Source organism: Dendrobates tinctorius, unplaced genomic scaffold, assembly GCF_039654945.1.
Source record: "Dendrobates tinctorius isolate UK_male_01 unplaced genomic scaffold, ASM3965494v1 ptg000151l, whole genome shotgun sequence".
Lineage (NCBI taxonomy): Eukaryota > Metazoa > Chordata > Amphibia > Anura > Dendrobatidae > Dendrobates > Dendrobates tinctorius.
In genome coordinates this window covers 9,546,313-9,566,228 of record NW_027361818.1, presented here as the reverse complement: position 1 = coordinate 9,566,228, position 19,916 = coordinate 9,546,313, and the positions used below count along the sequence as shown (strand labels likewise).

At 46.6% G+C, this 19,916-nt stretch overlaps 1 long non-coding RNA gene across 5 annotated transcripts in view; it reads right to left on the bottom strand.

The window, feature by feature from the left end:
- Positions 1 to 19,612, bottom strand: part of LOC141050238 (uncharacterized) — a 135,035-nt gene extending 115,423 nt beyond the window's left edge. Inside the window, exons 1-5 of one of the 5 annotated variants that reach the window (XR_012220493.1) lie at positions 18,289 to 18,420; positions 17,992 to 18,185; positions 11,782 to 12,080; positions 11,623 to 11,703; positions 11,113 to 11,197 (exon numbers count right to left, since the gene is read on the bottom strand). This is a non-coding gene — a long non-coding RNA (uncharacterized lncRNA). Of the gene's footprint in view, positions 1 to 10,855; positions 11,198 to 11,622; positions 11,704 to 11,781; positions 12,081 to 17,991; positions 18,227 to 18,288; positions 18,421 to 19,053 lie in introns of those variants that run through there. The other 4 variants (XR_012220491.1, XR_012220492.1, XR_012220489.1 and 1 more) reach the window with 4 other exon arrangements.
- Between the last annotated feature and the right edge of the window lie 304 nt (positions 19,613 to 19,916).

Below are 19,916 nucleotides of genomic sequence, written 5' to 3'. Positions count from 1 at the left end.
TGGATTAGAGATGCAATTAGTCTGGCGTACTCAACGAAAGGGGAGAACCCCCACAAGGCGTGTAAGCACATTCCGCTCGAGCTGTAGCATCATCCTGGGCTGAAAGAGCGGATGTCCCCATCGAACTCATATGTAAGGCCGCAACTTGGTCTTCACCTTCCACTTTTTACAGTCACTACAAACTGGACTTCTATTCCTCTACCGACTTAGTCTTTGGTAGATCAATTCTTGACACGGTGGTGCCCCCCCAGGTGATTGTTTCTGGAAATCTCTCAGTGGGTGCTGTCGTGGCAAAGAGAAAAATCCGGATTACTTACCGGTAATGCACTTTTATAGAGTCCACAACAGCACCCACTCACTTCCCCCCCCTAATGCTGGTTACACATAGTTCACTTGTAGTGGTCAATGGTTCATATACTTAGGTTGTATTAATTGACTGAATATATATAGAAATATTTTGGATAGCCTACTAAAACTAGTGGGCGGTTCCTCTCATTCTCTGTAATCCAACTGTGGGAGCTAGGGGGACCGCCCCCTTTATCTCTGTAGGTTTCCTGTTCCTAGGGGCGGATCCCCACTCAGTGGGTGCTGTCGTGGAGTCTATAAAAGCATTACCAGTAAGTAATCCGGATTTTCTTATTGGTAGAACGCAGTATACATACACGCCCTCTATTACAAGACACGCCCCACGGAAGAAGCTGGGCGAAACGCGCGCGTCAGGGCAAGGAATTTGAGTCTCTTGACGGCGGCACCTCATTTTTCAGCTAGATGTGAAGGTAAAATGTCCTTATGACTTTTTTTTTTTTTTTTACATACGTTTTATGTTTACAAGTCTCACTTACAGTGATGGCGGTGATGGTATAATCAGTAGATTAACAAAAGGCCAGTTTATAATGATAGGAGACTGCTTGAAAGGTCTATATATATTGTGAGGCTGCTTGTGCCGGCTATTGAGCTGCTTGCTAGGGGATTTCACTTGTTATTGACTTAGTATTGCAATCCATGTTGTGATATGACACTGCTATCTTGTGGCTAAGTTGCAGAGTGTTGATATACAATTTAAAAAAAAATTCATATATGAGACAAATCGCACTAGGCACTTTTTTCTCTCATTTAGGAGATTGTTTCAGTTATTATAGCACATTTTTTGCACCTCAATATTTACGATTGTGGATTTTATTACAATATGAAATATTATTGTGGTATCCAAATAGTTTGAGAACTCCCCAAAGCTTATTCTTCACTACCTTTTCTTGCAAAAAAAAAATTTAACTGTTTTAGTGAAATAATGAATAAAAATTGATTTATGAATCTTTTTCTTCTGTCACTTCAAATTTTTTTTTTTTCTCAATTAATGAGAGTTTCATACAAAAAAAATAAGTGGTAAAATAAGTGCTATGGGAAGTGCAGCTTTTTATAGGCGTTTTCTGATATATAAAAGGGCCTTATGTATAAATCTAATTATGAAATATGAAGATGCGAAACTCAAGAGCATTCCAACTGAAATTAATGTTATTTAAACAAGTTTGGAAGAGAAGGATAATGTGAAGTTTAACCCCTTAGTGACCGCCGATACGCCTTCTAACGGCGGTATTTATCTGTACTAAAACCACAGCGCAGCTAATTCACGGCGCTGTGGAGAAAGTGAATAGCGCCCCCCAGGGTCGGATTTTCTCCAACCCCAGAGAACATGAATCAGTCGGTTTTTACCGACCCCGCTTTTGCGATAGCCGTTATTAACCCTATAACGGCGAACGCGAAAAAAAAAAGCCGCGATTTTACATTTAAGGTCTCTTTCCTCTGATGTGATCGCACATCAGAGGAGACAGAGGGTCCCAGATCACCCCCGGTACCTCTCCGTGGTCCTCTGTCCCCTCCCGGTGGTCCTGCCGACGTCTTACTGTGGGCGTCGCCATCTTGGATACGGGGAAAATGGCGGGCGCATGCACAGTGCGCCCGCCGGGAATCTGCCGGCTCCGGCTGGCAGATTCCATTCATTCATTCAGAATCCGTTTTGCATGTGAGACTGACTCGCTTTTCATTTCTAGACTTGAATTTGCGGGGTCGGGAGGGGTAAATCTATTATTACGTCATCTTATTCTAAGCCACTGTCAGGTAACAGTATTTTGCACGCCACTAGCAGTCACCCAAACCATACTATAAAATCTATCCCCGTGGGTGAATTTACTAGGATCACCAGGAACTGGAAGGACGACTATTTTGACACAAGAAATCAGTACATGCTGTCATAAATTAAGGAATAGGGGTTATCCAAATTGGTCCCTGGAGCAGGCAAAGAAAATTGTGCAAAAGAAGAAACGGTGCGATTTGATAGCAATCAGGAGTCAAAAGTAATAGTAGTGAGGAGAATAATAAGCTGGTGTGCTCAATTCACTACAGCCCGTAGTACAAAGCCATCAGAAGATTACTCCGTAAAAATATCCCTATTTTATATGACGATGATTCGTTATCTACCATCTTGTCGGGGGGCTGTCACATTGTAGATAGAAAGGCCACCACGTTAGCCAATGTCAACTCAACAAGTTTGTTTTGATTCAGGAGCTAAAAAAGACGCACATGGCTGCGCCACACAGGCTTCCATCACTGCGGTTCATCTAGATGTAGGACATGCATCCACTCCACAATAACGCACACAGACAGTGGAAACAACCAACAATATAAGAGCAGACAGTTCATTACCTGTAGCATCAGAAATGTGCTGATCTAATTAGAGGCACTGACTGTAATCTGAGTTATGTAGGATGTACAACCCGTATGTTACACACAAGAATATCGGAGCAGATCACTGATATCGCTTCTCTCACCAGCTCGAACCGCACAATGTCATTTGCATCCAAGCATTTTGTATCTCGACACCAGAGAAGTACGGCAGTGTCACAAGTCATTGGGATTGAGAAATTAACCATGACAGCAAAAGGAGGAGACATTAAGAGACACCTCATGACACAGGAGGCATACTGGATGTTCTGTTCGAATACTTGTCACCCTGCTGGTCTAAATGCCAGAAATCATGTTTCACTATTAGGCTGTATTGTACAATATCTTTTGTATTGTTTTTTTCTTTTTATTTTGATGTATTTGTATTTCTTATTTGGTTGGTTTTATTTGTACCACATGACTTTGTGGAATTTTACTGGCTGTGATGGGTACATAACCATACCATTAGGTTGGGGCAGCTTGGAGAAAGAACATTTCACTGTTCGAAACGCGTTGCTGTTGAGGACATGTGTACTCTGTCCGTTATGCTCTGTGTTTAATATGCTACAATAAATTTTGGAAGCTGGACAACCATCTTATTAATGGATGGGGGAGATCAGTGAGAAACTTCCACAAAATCCTCAAATAACATAGCAGGCTGTGTACCAGAGAGAATTCATTATATGTTCCCTAGTGTCTCGGGTGATTGATTCAGGGGATGTGGGGTATCAGGGGACATGAAACATCTGGTGGTCTTGTACAGTGTTATCGGAGATCTGGAAGAAAGTGAAATGTCTGGTAGAACAAATGTTCAGGGAACAAATTGATTTAGAGCCCTCTGCCTTTTTATTTGGTACTAAGCCGCCGAGGTTCCCTAAAAGGTTTTCATAAATTGGTGAATTATTTGTGTACGGCAAAGATTCATATAGCCTCAAGATGGAAAACCCCTTCACTGTTGATATCTTTGGTAAAAGAAAGAATTAATATCATGTTATATGAGCGGATAGAATCTACTAGATCTGATATGTGGATCTTATTTCTCAAGGTCTGGAATCCTTGGATAGAACTACATCCAAATTTTTTGAAAACAAGGGCAATTCAATATAGGGCCCATAACCAATTTGTGTTGGAGATTTTGCGGTTTACCTTGACAAAAACTGTTTTTCTATTTGACAGGAAGTACTTCCACCAGCTCAGGGGCACTGCAATGGGCAGTCCATGTGCCCCATCGTATGCAGGTTTGTTCATGGGCTGGTGGGAGGGAACCATAGTCTTCTCAGATGAACCACAGTGGTGGCAAAAGTACATCGGCACATGGTATAGATTTATTGACGACGTGTGTTGTTTGGCAGGGGACAGAAAGCCAGTTCCTACAGTTTGTAAATGAGTTGAACAATAATGATATAGGTATGAGGTTCACACATGAAATAAACGGGACCACTACCATTCTTGGACGTCCTGATTAAAAAAAGAACTGGATGGCTCTCTAAAATCTCAAATTTATCGTAAACCGACGAGCTCCAATAGCCTGCTCCGATGGGATAGTCATCATCCTGAAGCTTTAAGGCTATGTGCACACACTGCAGATTCACCTGCGGGTTTTTTCCCGCGGAACCGCAGGTAAAGTGACCTGCGGTTTCACACCTCTACTATGTTAAAGGAGTGAAACCGCAGCAGAATCCGCAGAAATAATGGACATTCTGGGGAAAAAAAAACCACAGCGTGAGCACTGCGTTTTTGAAAACCCATAGACTAACATGGTAAAGTACCATGTCTGCGGAACTACTGCGGTTCCGCAGGGCCAAAACCGCAGCAAAAACTGCAGCGTGTGCACATAGGTTAAAACGTAGCATTCCGAAAGGCCAGTTTTTGAGGCTAAGGAGGATCTGTTCAGACATGGATTACTTTAGATCTCAATCTATGGACATGAAAAGGAGATTCTGGGATAAGGGTTACCCTAGAGACATTGTTGAAAAGTCTTACGAGCATGCCTCATCCCAAGATAGTTGATCTAGTTTGCAGTAGAGAATTTCTAACTACACGGGGGAGTTTGAGATGACGAGAATAATTGGAACTTTTGATTGTAAAGTAAAAGAGTGAGGGGTACTCTCAATAAACATTGGGATATTTTGACAACAGACCCTGACCTCAGAGGAATTGTAGGACCACGCCCATTGATTACCTTTAGAAAGGGGCGTTCTTTAAAGGATAGTCTGGTACACAGTTACTTTAGGAGATCTACACCTGCGGGTACTTGGCTGGACCGTAAAACTTGCGTTTTTTTCAAATGTAGTAGCTGTGTCAATTGTAAGTTTCTGAGATCATGTAAATTCTTTGTAAGCTCCTATAATGGGAAAAAAATTCTATCACAGGGATTTCCTCAAACTGTAAAACATCTGGTGTCATATATATGGCCACATGCAGTTGTCTTCATGATTATGTGGGGAAAACATCAAGAGAATTTCGACGTAGGGTTGGAGAGCACGCTGGTGATATTAGACATAATCGTGACACCCCTCTGGCAAAACACATTAATGAACAACATAAAGGCAATATGGAGGAGATCAAGTTCTGCATCATTGAGGTGGTAAAACGAAATCCCGGGGGGGGGGGGGGGGGGGGAATTTTGACAAATTATTGCTGCAAAGGCAATGTGCCTGGATCCACAGGTTGGAATCTGTGGCACCAAATGGCCTAAATGAGAGTCAATCATATGCTTGCTTCTTACAACCTCAGTGGCTGAATGAGCTTTATGTTGTCATGCCAATTTGAATATGTACTCCCATAAATATGGGATGCACAAATCTGTTGTGTGACATTTTTTTCCATATATAATTTCTTTTCTTCTTTGATCAATATGTACCTTCATTATGATATAACTAGCTTAAGAGCCCGGCGCTGCCCGGGCACAGTAACTAACCGTGGTTAGTTATAGCAAATTATAGTTATCCTCCATCCCATAGTCCCGTGCCCATATACCCATCATACATATCCTCCATCCCATAGTCCCATGCCCATATACCCATCATACATATCCTCCATCCCATAGTCCCATGCCCATATACCCATCATACATATCCTCCATCCCATAGTCCAGTGCCCATATACCCATCATACATCCTCCATCCCATAGTCAACCATTATGACATCATAATGAGCGGCGGGGCTTGCAACCTATGACATCAGCGTTGCCAAGGCAACCATTATGACATCATAATGAGGGGCGGGGCTTGATACGCACACACTGTTTCCCCATTATGTAGACAGGGGCAAAATTGTTTGGTGAATTGGAACGCGCGGTGTTAAAAATTTCGCCTCACATCATAGCCTAGGACACTCTCGGGGTCCAGACATGTGACTGCCAAATTTTGTGGCTGTAGCTGCGACGGTGCGGATGCCAATCCCGGACACACACACACTTTGAGCTTTATATATTAGATGACTTTCTCCTTCCCTTTCCCTTCTTCTGCATAAAAACAGGATATCTTGTTGATATTACGCATCTCATGTCACTGCCCTGTTTATATTGTATGAGCATTTTAGGGTTAATATGGGCATTTTTCACGCTGGATAAGTATCATCTATCATGAGGTTCTGGTACATATGAAAGCCTTTGTTGTAATTGGCTATTAAATATTACTCATAGAATTTTGCCCTAACCATATGAATCATGTTGCAGAATTAGGCCAATTGTGCCGGTTGTGGTGAGCCGCTCACATTTATGTGCTCCCCACCAACAGAGGGAGATTGAGGCCCCTAATGGTGATATACCCTTCCAGCGCGCTACTATGGCACCTTTCTGGGCATGCGCAATCTGACGTGCAGAAAGTTTTTACATTGCCATGGTAACGCGCGCTTGTCAACCATCGCGTGAACCTCGTGTTATATGTCGCCCGCAAGTTTGGAGCCATAATGTTATATTAATTCGGTGCCCTGTTGGACTCGCGGGTCAGGCTTTTATACCCCCTATTCATAGTGGGGGATTTAGATCTGTAACTGAGATGCGCCGGCCCGGGCACTGGTCTGGGCATGCGCACTTAATGCCTGAGGCCACAGGAAGTGCTCATGTAACCGTGGTGATGTGCCGCTGTCAATCTTATGACGCACTTCCGGTTGCACGCCGACCTATGGGCATGCACAAAGAGAACAGGAAACACCGCCTGTCAGATGGATCTCACTTGCGGACAAATCAGTGTGTAGCGCTGCACATCAGCTGGAGGCTGAGTGCGTTCCAGATGGAGCGCACGCCTGACATCATAATGGCGGTCTGTTTCCTTTACTCTTGATTGACAGGCTTACTTGCCAATGATGAATAATGATTCTTGGTTGACAGAGCGCAAATTAGTCTTCACTTTCAATATGGAATCCACACTTGGTCCTTTTTGTGAGATCATTACACAGGGACCTCTAGGTTATACAGGACGTGATTGTTACTAATTAGCAGATATAAGGTTTATGGTCAGTTACCCCTCAGCATCCAGCCATCTTGTCTCCCACGGCTGGGTCCAGTTGGACCCAGTCCTTCTTAGCCCTTATCTACACGCACATCACTTGAGAAACGGTAAGGTTTTTACCAGAGTTTGGACTGTCCCAATTACGGTCACCATGGAGTGGTGGGACGGGTTTTGCATTTTTTTATCAAAAAATATATTAAGTGCCGTATAATTTTCATGCACTGTGCTGCTTATTTACTGTAAGGCATTTGCTCATTATGTTTCTGTCTTTGGTTATTTCTTTGTTACAACTGAAAGAGCTGTGATGAGAGCGGCGAGTTGTGGGGCCCAAGTCAGCTGGAGAAGAGTGGGGCTGAAGAGGCAACGTGTAAGCCGTCCATGAAGCATAGACACCAAGCTTCATACTGTACACAGGTGTCATCAGATGCAATGAAGAAAAAAGTGGATTGAATCGTGTGACCCTTTCACATGGTCTCAATAATCCTCGGTACCATCACCTCTATAGACTGCACACCCTGGCAGAGCGGCCAGAGACTAGGCTCTCTAGATTGTAGTGGGGAAGGGGCACAGACCTCAGCCCTTATCCAGGACCCTCCATAAGATGCTGTGCAGATCAGCAGAAGGGTGGCGAGGAGGATACTTGTAGGCACCCAGACCCACCCAAATGCTGAACGACGAAGGGAAACCTCACCCTGGAGACTTTAGGGTCGTTACTGCGGTGTTACACAATTACAGGTATGTCCTGGGACACCAGACGTTGTACCACCAGCTCCGGGCACTTCAGGGGGGACCCTCTTATGCTCCCTGTTATACCAAACTGCTCGTCTGCTGCTGGTAGACACCCCAGATTGGATTCTGGGGACGACATAACATTCTGACAGTAAATAAAATACTGCGTCATCTGTCCTGTACATATCACCAATCACCCCACAACTGGTCCCAATACCACCATATGGTGCAACACAAGGAGAAAGGGAAAGCTATATGGCTGGAGCCGTGTGCCAGCGATTCCATAATGGCAGCCATTACTACATCACCCTCAAGGACACAGGTCCATTATATTATCAGCCCCAGTACAAGTGGTGTCTGTAAAACCAGGAATATTAGTGAAGAATAATCAGGTCATGTATCAGGTCACTACATACCTATCGAGAGAGGACAGAATATCAGCTAAAGTGATCATCTACAGACAAAATCCCCACAAAGGATGAGGCCTCGCAATGGGCTCCACAGAACTAGTGGAAACCTGACACTGACAACTGGTTGATATTCTCAGAATTACATACATCACAACCATCCTGCTCCAATCAGATCCGTACGTCTCCATCTACCACGAGAGACATCTGATCTCGACTGTGGCTGGACAACAAGCTCATGGGCCTCAGCACAAAGAACAAGGGACAGGGGTCGTATGTGATCCAGCAGGAGCTTCTGGGCACCCGAGGCTCCACGGACCAGGTGTCCTCCTCCCACTATAGTTACTCCCATGTCTCCAGCACACTGTGTCCTGTAACTAGCGACAGGCAGCTGCCGCCAAGTCAAGAAGAGCGATTCAGATGATGACACTTCCATATAGATCAGAAGTTAGGCAACTGTAAATCTAGGACTATAAGCAGCATAAATGGCCATGTATTATGTGTGGAGGATAGATGGTCTCATCATAGACCGGGATTCTTTACTGTTACAGCATGAGACGGGCATTTTATAACAAGTGATTAAAAGGAGTCTGGACATCCCCAACATGAAGCGCCTTATAACCCCGTAGGGTCTTTAATATATATGAGGCGAGCTGTGACACCTTTTGTGAATGGTGGATCCTGTGTCAGCCATTGTACAGGAGGAGGCGAGCTGTGATACCTATGATGGATGGTGGATCATGTGTCAGGCATTGTACAGGAGGAGGCGAGCTGTGATACCTATGATGGATGGTGGATCCTGTGTCAGGCATTGTATAGAGGTTACCCATCGCTGTAATCAGTGACCAGACCGGTCATTTTCTGATTCTTTTTATCCCATTCCCTTACCATCTTTATAGCAAGCAAAATCCCAAAGATGTAACGTGCATTCGGCAGTGACACTATAGACCCTTCCTCTGCGCTCCATATTTTAGGGACAGTAATATTCATAGAGAACTCGCGCTCCAGCTCCGACCGCCTCGAGTAAAGCCGACTGCGGCATCTATGGCGGTAACACGGCGCCTGTCATTAGCAGAGTGTGTGATGGAAGAGCTGCGGGTGCACAGGTAAGGCTAGTTTCACACTAGCGTTTAAACGACGCGCGCACGGCGCCGCTAAGCCACGCCCCCTGCCGGCTCCCTGCCCGCCCCTTCCTGTTATCGCCTCCTCCGAGCGCAGAGGGCTGCATGCGTTATGCGCACCCTATCTTTAGCATAGGGTGCGCAGGCCGTGCGCAACTATGAATATAGCGTGCGCTGCGCATTTTTGAATGTGCGCCGTGCGCGCCAAAATGCAACATGCTGCGTTCGGCGCACCTCCAAAAATGCGCAGCGCACGCTATATTCATAGGGTGCGCATAACGCATGCAGCCCTCTGCGCTCGGAGGAGGCGATAACAGGAAGGGGCGGGCAGGGAGCCGGCAGGGGGCGTGGCTTAGCGGCGCCGTGCGCGCGTCGTTTAAACGCTAGTGTGAAACTAGCCTAACCCGTGCGGGGGAACATCTCACATCGGGGCCAGCGGTGACCGACGCCATGGCTTCTTCCTAGAGGAGGCCACTGTTGGACATACACACCGCACCATTTTTGTGTTGGCTACAGCCATAGCCTAAGGGAACCTACAACATGTAATTATGGTTTTCCTGGAAGATCAGGAGTTAGGAAATAATACTTGTAAAGTCAAAACTCCAAGGGCTTAAACACCAAATATTGGTGTATTTTTTCCCCACACACAGTTTGCATCATTAAACCCTTAGGCCAAGGTCACACTGGGTGTTTTTGCTGCTTGTTTATGCATATTTTAAGCTGCTTTTTACAGTACCAGCAAAGCCTATGAGACCTCAGAAATCTCACACATTCCTTTTTTATCATCAGTATTTTGCGCTTTGCTTGGTTTTTTGGACAGTCACAAGCTCTGTCAGTATTTTTACCCATTGACTTGATTGGGTTGTGAAAAAAAATGCTAAAAAAACACCTCAGGTTATGCTGTAGAAAAAAATGCTGTAAAAACGCCAAGTGTGAACTTGCCCTTATAATCTGTGATGCAATGTTTATTACTGGCTGTAGAATGAGTTCACGGACAATCGATCAGCGAGTTCAGACTGAATAGCGGAAGACTTTGTAGCCATCGTTTGCTGAGCTCATTTATGATCAGAGATCAAATCAGTAAAAAGAGCAGCAAATCAAAAAGTGTGCAACATGTGTAAAGAAACCACATGGCAAAATATTAATAAAATATAGGAATTTGTAGGCCAGAAAAAAAAAAAAAGTTGCTCCCCAAAGGAGGACAAAACCTTCAGTGTTCTGTATGTGGAATAGTAAGTAGAAGGCCCACCGTGGTGGGCACACCCAAACCAGACTACCCACTCTGGTAGCCCTAAACAGGTCAAAACCAGGACTGAGAGAGGGTCCTGGGGACTAGACATGAGGACCCTCATACACCTGGTCAGATGTTCATTACAACCTAGTCATGAAAATTGTGTTTGGTGTGAGATCATAGGTGACAAAACCATTGATCGGAGCCTGCTCTTTATGGCCGGTGCCTGATTGACAATCTGGGTCTTGCAGTAACTTAGAGCAGAGTCTTAATGACCATTTATAAACAGACAACTAAAGAGTCGAAATCTCTCATCAGACCCAACGCTCAACTTCACCACTGATCTCACAGTGAGAAGATCAGACAATCCGTGATGACCCTTCAGGGCGGAATGGTTTACCCCAGAAAGCCATCGGCAACTTCTACAATAGATAAAAGGAGACTAAAGTCACCGGATAGTGGAGCATCACTCGGTCACTTGAGGCCTTCATTCTCTGGTTCTTAGCAGGATGGATCCATGTGATGGAGAAGGAGACCCTGAAATCAGAGGCAAAGCCGGTCACAGAACGGATAAAGTAGCTACACCGTCCTCCCAAACATCTAGTGACCAAAGACCTGCAGAATCGTGGAGGATGTCACGAGTCAGTTTTTGGAACTTTCCTACACAATCTCACGACCCAGAGACCCCGATGATCACGTAAACACCAAGAGTCAGTGACTGTAGAAACAGATAAATTTTGATCCTATCATGAAGTCTGACGGAAACGTGAAATCTCATATGGTGGCAGAGAGAACATCTTGTCCTGCCGTGTTACCATCTGAGAGACAGGGAAGCGTGAGGAACAAGCAGACTAAGGGGGTAAACTAATACACAGGATACGTCATCAACGTGAGAACTCTGGTGGGTAATGAAGACCCATCCTATAGACCAGTCCTGGACAAGTACATATATTCTCACTCACCTTACTGCACCGGGGATATTGGGCAGGAGATCAGAACAGCAAAGCGGGAAGAATCCTCAGCGGGAACCATCAGCAGAAACCCTACAAATAAGAAAACACATTATAACCACAGATCACAGGCAACACCAACACTCATCAGTGATCTCCACCAGTCCTTACATGTGCTCAAGGACACCGGCCACTAGGGGGCAGTATATAGACCATCAGTGATCTCCACCAGTTTTTACATGTGCTCCAGGACTCCAGCCACTAGGGGGCAGTATATAGACCATCAGCGATCTCCACCAGTCCTTACATGTGCTCCAGGATACTGGCCACTAGGGGGCAGTATATAGACCATCAGTGCTCTCCACCAGTCCTTACATGTGCTCCAGGACACCGGCCACTAGGGGGCAGTATATCGAAGCTTCTCACAGATCAGTGATGTCTCAGTTTTCTCCACTATAGACGACCAGAATCTGAAAATAAAGAGAAACCATTAAATACACTGGGAGACCTCCAGATATCAGATAATGGGGGTTGTAGTGCAATCATCTGAGCAGTGCACATTCCCCCAGGAAGGTTGCAGAAGAGGATTTGCATTAACCCCTTCACGCTGCAGACCTTTTTCATCGTTGCATTTCTGTTTGTCGCCCCCCTTCTTCCCAGAGCCATAACATTTTTATTTTTCCGGCAATATGGCCATGCGAGGGATTGTTTCTCGTGGGACGAGTTGTACTTTTGAATAACACCATTGGTTTTAACATGTCGAGTATCTGAAAATGGGGAAAAAATTCCAAGTGCGGTGAAATCGCAAAAAAAGAGCAATTCCACAACTACTTTTTGGTTTTGTTTTTTTACCAAGCTCACTAAATGCTACAAACCTGACCTGCCATTATGATTCTCCAGGTCACTATGAGCTCGTAGACATCAAACATGTCTAGGTCCTTTTTTATTTAAAATGGTGAAAAAAAATATTGCATCATTTTCCGAGACCCGTAGCGTCTCCATTCTTCTGGACGTAGGGCTGGGTCAGAGCTTATTTCTGTGTGTGCCGAGCTGACTTATGTTGATAATATCTTTTTATAGCTTGATGGATCGGGCAATTCTGAACGTGGTGATACCAAATATGTGCATTTTTTTTTATTATTGTTTTATTTTGAATGGGGCGAACGGGGGGGGGGGGGGGGGGGGGGAATTTAAACTTTTATATTTTTAACCCCTTTCCAACATTGGACATAATATTCCGTCCATGTGACCTAAGGCCCAAGGACGGAATAGTACGTCTTAGGCTGGTTTCACATTAGCGCTTTTTAAGCGCACGCACGGCCGGGGGTAGCTCCGCCCCCGAGCCGGCTCTCTGCCCGGCGTGCCCGCCCCTTGCTTGTAGCGCCGCCTCCTAGCGCACAGCGGCGCCTGCGATCGGCGCACCCTATCTTTAGCATAGGGTGCGCAGATCGTGCGCTAGTTGCGCTTTGACCTGTGCTGCGCACTTTTGACGGTGCGCCGTGCGCGCCAAAATCCGAAAAGTTTGATTTTGGCGCGCACGGCGCACCGTCAAAAGTGCGCAGCGCAGGTCAAAGCGCAACTAGCGCACGGCCTGCGCACGATCTGCGCACCCTATGCTAAAGATAGGGTGCGCCGATCGCAGGCGCCGCTGTGCGCTAGGAGGCGGCGCTACAAGCAAGGGGCGGGCACGCCGGGCAGAGAGTCGGCTCGGGGGCGGAGCTACCCCCGGCCGTGCGTGCGCTTAAAAAGCGCTAATGTGAAACCAGCCTAACGCGATCAGCGGCGTTCACAGCTGACACCCGGCACTGTGTGTCAGGGGCGGTCACGGACCGCCCCCGACACATTAACCCCTGGCACACCGCAATCAAACATGATCGCAGTGTACCGGCAGCATAGGAGAGAAGCGCGCAGGGAGGGGGTTCCCTCCATGCTTCTCAGACCTGCACAAAGCGCTGCTGCGAGGCGTCCTTCCCCGCAGGTCCCCGGATCCAATATGGCGCCTGGGACCTTCGGGAGCGTGTAGGGAGGTGGCTTCCTCATGCCTGCAAAGCGCCTGTGACAGATTGCTGATCTGTCACAGCGATCTGTGATGTGACAGATGAGCGATCTCACACGACAGTGATGTCCCTCCTGAGACAATGTAATAAAGTTAAAAAAAAAGTAAAAAAATAATCGCCAAAATAAAAAAAAAATAAAAAATCCCTAATAAGGTCATTTTTTGAAAAAAATAAAATAAAAGTACACATATTTGGTATCGCCGCATCCGTAACGACCCGCCCTATAAAACTGTCCCACTAGTTAACCCCTTAATTAAACCCCGTAAAAAATAAAAATGAAGCAAAAAAACAATGCTTTATTATCATACCGCCAAACAAAGTGCAATAACGCGCGATCAAAAAGACACATCCATGGTCCCGCAAAAAACAAGCCGCCACACAGCGTCATCAGCGAAAAAATAAACAAGTTATAGCTCGCAGAATAAAGCGATGCAAAAATAATTTATATAAAATTGTTTTCATTGCATAAAAGCGCCAAAACAAAAAAAAAAAAAAAAAAAGACATAAATGAGGTATGGCTGTAACCGCACTGATCCGAAGAATAAAACCGCTTTATCAATTTTACCGCACGCGGAACGGTGTAAATGCACCCCCCAAAAGAAATTCATGAAACGCTTGTTTTTGTTCATTCTGCGTCCCAAAAACCGGAATAAAAAGCAATCAAAACATGTCACGTGCCCGAAAATGGCACCAATAAAAACATCAACTTGTCCCGCAAAAAATAAGACCTCACATGACTCGGTGGGTCAAAATATGGAAAAATTATAGCTCTCAAAATGTGGTGATGCAAAAACTATTTTTACAATAAAAAAAGCGTCTTTTCGCATATGACAGCTGCCAAACATAAAAAAACGCCATAAATAGTAAATCAAACCCCCGTTATCACCCTCTTAGTTAGGGAAAAATAAAATAAAAAAAAAAAAAAATTGTATTTCCATTTTCCCATTAGGGCTAGGGTTAGAACTGGGGGGTTTCCACTGTTTAGGTACATCAGGGGTTTTCCAAACGCAACATGGCGTCCGATCTCAATTCCAGCCAAAAAAAGTCAAATGGCGCTGCTTCCCTTCCGAGCTCTGCCATGCGCCCAAATAGTGGTTTACCCCCACATGTGGGGTATCAGCGTACTCAGGACAAATTGCACAATAACGTTTGGGGTCCTGTTACCCTTGGGAAAATAAAAATTGGGGGTGAAAAGATCATTTTCGTGGAAAATGTGATTTCTTTAATTGTACCGCTGTACGTTATAAACTTCTGTGAAGCCCTTGGGGGTTCAAAGTGCTGAACACACATCTAGATAAGTTCCTTGGGGGGTCTAGTTTCCAAAATGGTGTCACTTGTGGGGGGTTTCCACTGTTTAGGCACATCAGGGGCTCTCCAAAGGTGACATGGCGTCCGATCGGAATTCCAGCCAATTTTGCAGTGAAAAAGTCAAACGGCGCTCCTTCCCTTCTGAGCTCTGCCATGCGCCGAAACAGTGGTTCCCCCCCACATATCAGGTATCAGCGTACTCAGGACAAATTGCACAATAACTTTTGCAGTCCAATTTCTCCTGTTACTCTTGGTAAAATAAAAAAAAATTTGAACCTGAATTAATTTTTTTGTGAAAAAAAAAGTTTATTTTTTTTAAAATATTCCTGAGGCACCTAAAGGGTTAATAAACTTCTTGAATGTGGTTTTGAGCACCTTGAGGGGTGCAGTTTTTAGAATGGTGTCACTTTGGGGTATTTTATATCATATAGACCCCTCAAAGTGGCTTCAAATGTGATGTGGTCCTTAAAAATAAAATGGTGTAAAAATGAGAAATCGCTGGTCAATTTTTAACCCTTATAACTTCCTAACGAAAAAAAAAAAAAAAAAAAAAAAAAAATTGGTTCCCAGATTGTGCTGATGTAAAGTAATAAGTAACATTTCCCACATGTTTAAGTTTTTTGTGTGCCGTATCTCTGTGATTTAAGGGTATAAAAATTCAAAGTTGGAAAATTGCGAAATTCAGAATTTGCCAAATTTCCATTTTTTTCACGAATCAACCCAAGTTACCGTATATACTCGAATATAAGCCGAGATTTTCAGCCCAAAAAATTGGGCTGAAAGTCCCCCTCTCGTCTTATATTCGAGTCATATACAAAGGGGGTCGGAGGGGGGGCGGGGGTGTCTGGTCATACTTACCCGTCCTGACGCTGTGTCTTGAGCCCCCAGCTTCTCCCCGTGCTCTCCCTTCCTGCCTTCAGCGGTAACGTGGTGCCGCTCATTAAAACTCATGAATATGCGCATATTCATGAGTTTTAATGAGCGGTACCACATGACCGCTAAAGGCAGGAAGAGAGCGCACGGGGAGAAGCTGGGGGCTCAAGACACAGCGTCAGGACGGGTAAGTATAGCGATACTCACCTGTCCTGCGTCCATGGCTGCCAGCTGCTGTCTGTCATCGGTCAGTGAGTTCAGACAGCAGAGGGCGCGGTGACGTGATTAGTGCGCGCCGCGCCCCCTGCAGTCTGAACGTCACTGACTGATGACGCGGCAGATAGTGGTGAGCAGCCATGGACACAGGACACGTGAGTATGTCATTTTTTTATTTTTACATGCAGCAGCAGCATGGGGTCAGCATATGGGGGAACAATCTATGGAGCTTCTAATGGGGGCAGCATATGGGGGAACAATCTATGGAGCTTCTTCTGGGGACACTATATGGGGGAATAATCGATGGAGCATTTCCCACCCTAGGCTTATACTCGAGTCAATACGTTTTCCCAGTTTTTTGTGGCAAAATTAGGGTGGGGGTCGGCTTATACTCAGATCGACTTATACTCGAGTATATACGGTATATGAATGAAATTTTACCACTAACATGAAGCACAATATGTCACGAGAAAACAATGTCAGAATCACCGGGATCCATGGAAGCTCCAGAGTTATTACCTCATAAAGGGACAGTGGTCAGAATTGTAAAAATTGGCTCGGGAGTTAAAAAAAAAAAAAAAGCTTTTTTTTTGCACGTTAACTTTCCACTGTCTTTAATAGTGTCCATGGGAAACTAGAAGCTGCAGCTGTCTGATCGCCTCTGCTACATGCAGGTGGTGTGTGTGTCAGAAACGCTAACTTGTTATGAGCGCCGACCAGCAATGACAAGCACAGGGGTCTCCTGCAGACCCCAGGATGAAACGCCAGCCCACGGTCATGTGACACAGGCGCCAGTGGGCGGGATTAGTGACGCGCTTCCAGTGCGATCACATTAAATGTCACTGTCAGACACTGGTAAAAACCACAGAAAACTGAGCCGGAGTAAGACTTGAGAACATGCATGATGTAATGGCGTATTCACACCGGCCATAGATACCAGAGCCAAAGAAGAGACGGTGCATACACCCTAATGAGAGTAAAGAGGCCAGCGCTGGGGTGTACGGCCAGTGTGAACTCGCCTTTACATCACGCGTGTTCTCAGGTCACACTCCGGCTCAGCTTGGTGCTTTTGTATTCAGTACATACAGGGCGTGCCTCATATATAGTGCCTGCAAAGCTGGGGGTCCGGCCGGGATCTGGTGACTCTCTGCCACTGTTCACACTAGGTGGGTTTCTAAATTAGAGAGTAGTTACTGTCCCAGCTGGATATACCTTGTCACAGTGCGACCGCTTCATGATTTTTTTTTTTTCTTTTCAAAAATAGAGTGTGTAGCGGATACCCCATGTTAGTTATTTAGTGCACTGGTATTTCTTCACTTATTCTCATTAGGCTGTGTGCACACATTGTCTGCTCTTCGGATTTGCTGGTCAGAGACTGACAGTGGCAATTAGCGGGCCAACAGCCACGGGTGGATCACGACTGCACCCACAGCTATTAGGCAATGTGCACACGCTGCAGACCTGCTGCGGTTTATCTGCGGTTTTCCCTGCGGATTCTGCGGTTTGACCTCTGTCATAGAGCAGGTGCCAAACCGCTGTGGAATCCGCACAAAGAATTGACACGCTGCAGTTTTGAAACCGCAGCAAATCTGCGTGGAAAAATCCGCACCGTGTGCACTGACTGCGGTTTCCATTTTCTATAGGATATGAAGGTACTGTACACCGCAGCAGAAGCTGCCGCAGATCCTCCGCGGGTGCTCACAGCCTCAGGGGTACATGTCTGCTGCTCAAAACGCTGTCAGAAGAGACGCCGCATCTACAGAACCCAAGAGAAGAAACTACTGAGGATGGAAGACGGAGAGCAGGAGATTCCGGAGATCTCAGACTCCGCGGCTGCTCTGAACTGAATCACAGAATCGCAATAAAATAATGCAACGTGTGAACACAGCCTGAGAGGAAGGTAACACAGAACGTAACAGATTCTTACCAGGAGAATGGATCCCACCGAGATGAGGAATCCACTGCACCCCCCGGTGATCAGAGCTCACGGTCCGGGCTCAGGGGGGACGTTATTTCGGGGTTTCCACCAGTCCTTAGGTCTGACACCGGCAGGAAGCAAAGAGCAGCGAGGCGGAGAAGTCAGAGAATAGAGACGGCAGCTCAGTCCTACAGCACCGGAGCCTGCGGGAAGGGGGGAGCGGAGGCGTTACTGGGGGTCTCACCTACAAGACACAAGTGTACACAGCTGTAAGTGCCCCCTCCACAGAGCAGCCGTCTCCTGTACCTTCCCTGGAGCTGCGGCTCCACAATGTGCACAGCTCACACACAAACCTGCAGACCATCCTCAGTATAAGGAGCAGCTGCTGCAGGTTGCACAGGAGACCCCCAGCAGCCAATCACAGCATCCCCTGCTGACTCCGCCCTAATGACACCTCAGAGCTGACTCCCAGGAGCTGATTGCAGCCAGGTGATGAGGAGCCTGCACTGATTGCTGCCCCCTCCCAGGTCCTGGCGCAGGGAGAGGACAGACAGTAAGGCTCTGTGCACACGCTGCGGATTGATCTGCGGTTTCTCTCTTCATAAGGATAAGGTGTGACACCGCTGCGGATCCAGCACAATTGACCTGCTGGGGATTGTAGTCCGCGGCCTCTGCACAGCGGTTTCTGTCTTGCACAGGCTGACATGGCGCTGTACACGGCGGCGGGTCCGCAGCTGAATCCGCAGCGTGTGCACACAGCCTTAGTGACCCAGCAACAAAGCCAAAGAAATAACCAGTCTGGGGCGGCACTTTTTTTTTTGCGATTTCACCGCACTTGGAGTTTTTTTCCCGCTTCCTGTTACACGACATGGTAAAAGCAATGATGACGTCCAAAAGTCCAACTCGTCCCGCAAACAACGATCCCTCACACGGCCATACTGACGGGAAATCAGAAAGTTATGGCTCTGGGAAGGAGGAGAGCGAACAACAAAACCGCAAAAAGATCCTGTCATGAAGGGGTTAAACATTCCAAAAACTCCTGTGAAGCACCTGAAGGGTTAATAATCTTACCACTGACATGAAGGCCAATATGTGAGGAGAAGCCAGTGTCAGACTCCCCGGGGTCCATGGAAGCTTCCAGAGTTCTCACCTCATAGAGGGGCAGCGGTCAGAAGTGGAGGGATTGTCCGGCCATTAATGGGTAAACCGCCCTGGGGGGTGACAGGGGTAATGGGGGCTGCAGTGGCCTCATGTGAGGGGGCACATTCCCCCAGGAGGGGTCCAGAGGAGGAGGAGCCCAGTAATAACTCCTAGTGACCCCTCACTATGGAGGAAACCGTCAGCATGGCGGCCGGCAGCAGAGATGGCAATGGCTGCAGGGTCTGTGCTGGGGGATGTCTGGGGGAGCGGAGGGGCCTGGGACAAGGGCCACAGCACCCTGCAGAGTTGTCATAGGGACACAGCACCGAGCTCCTTACTGGAGAACTACAGATCCCAGCCAGTAATAAGGGCTGGGGGAGAGGAGACCCCTCTGGTCACAGCTTCCAGCAGGAGTCTCCCCCATCACTGTGACCCCGACTAATGCAGACCACCCTCCATACCAGCCATGGACCAGGGGGGCAAAATGGCGGCTGTCCTCTGAGGTAATGAGCTTCTTCTTCCCACAATGCACCACTGCAGAGCCAGGGACGGGAAGATCAGAGGGACAAGCAGCTACTGCCGATACCGCACATCACCACTAGATGGCGCCGATGCGCTGCAAACAGCCTCAGCAATGAAAGACAAATCCGGAGAGTGGATCCCCCTGATACAAGGAGGGATCTGCCGCAGAGACCCCGATATAAGGAGGGATCCACCTCAGAGACCCCGATATCAGGAGCAATCTGCCGCAGAGACCCCGATATAAGGAGGGATCCGCCTCAGAGACCCCGATA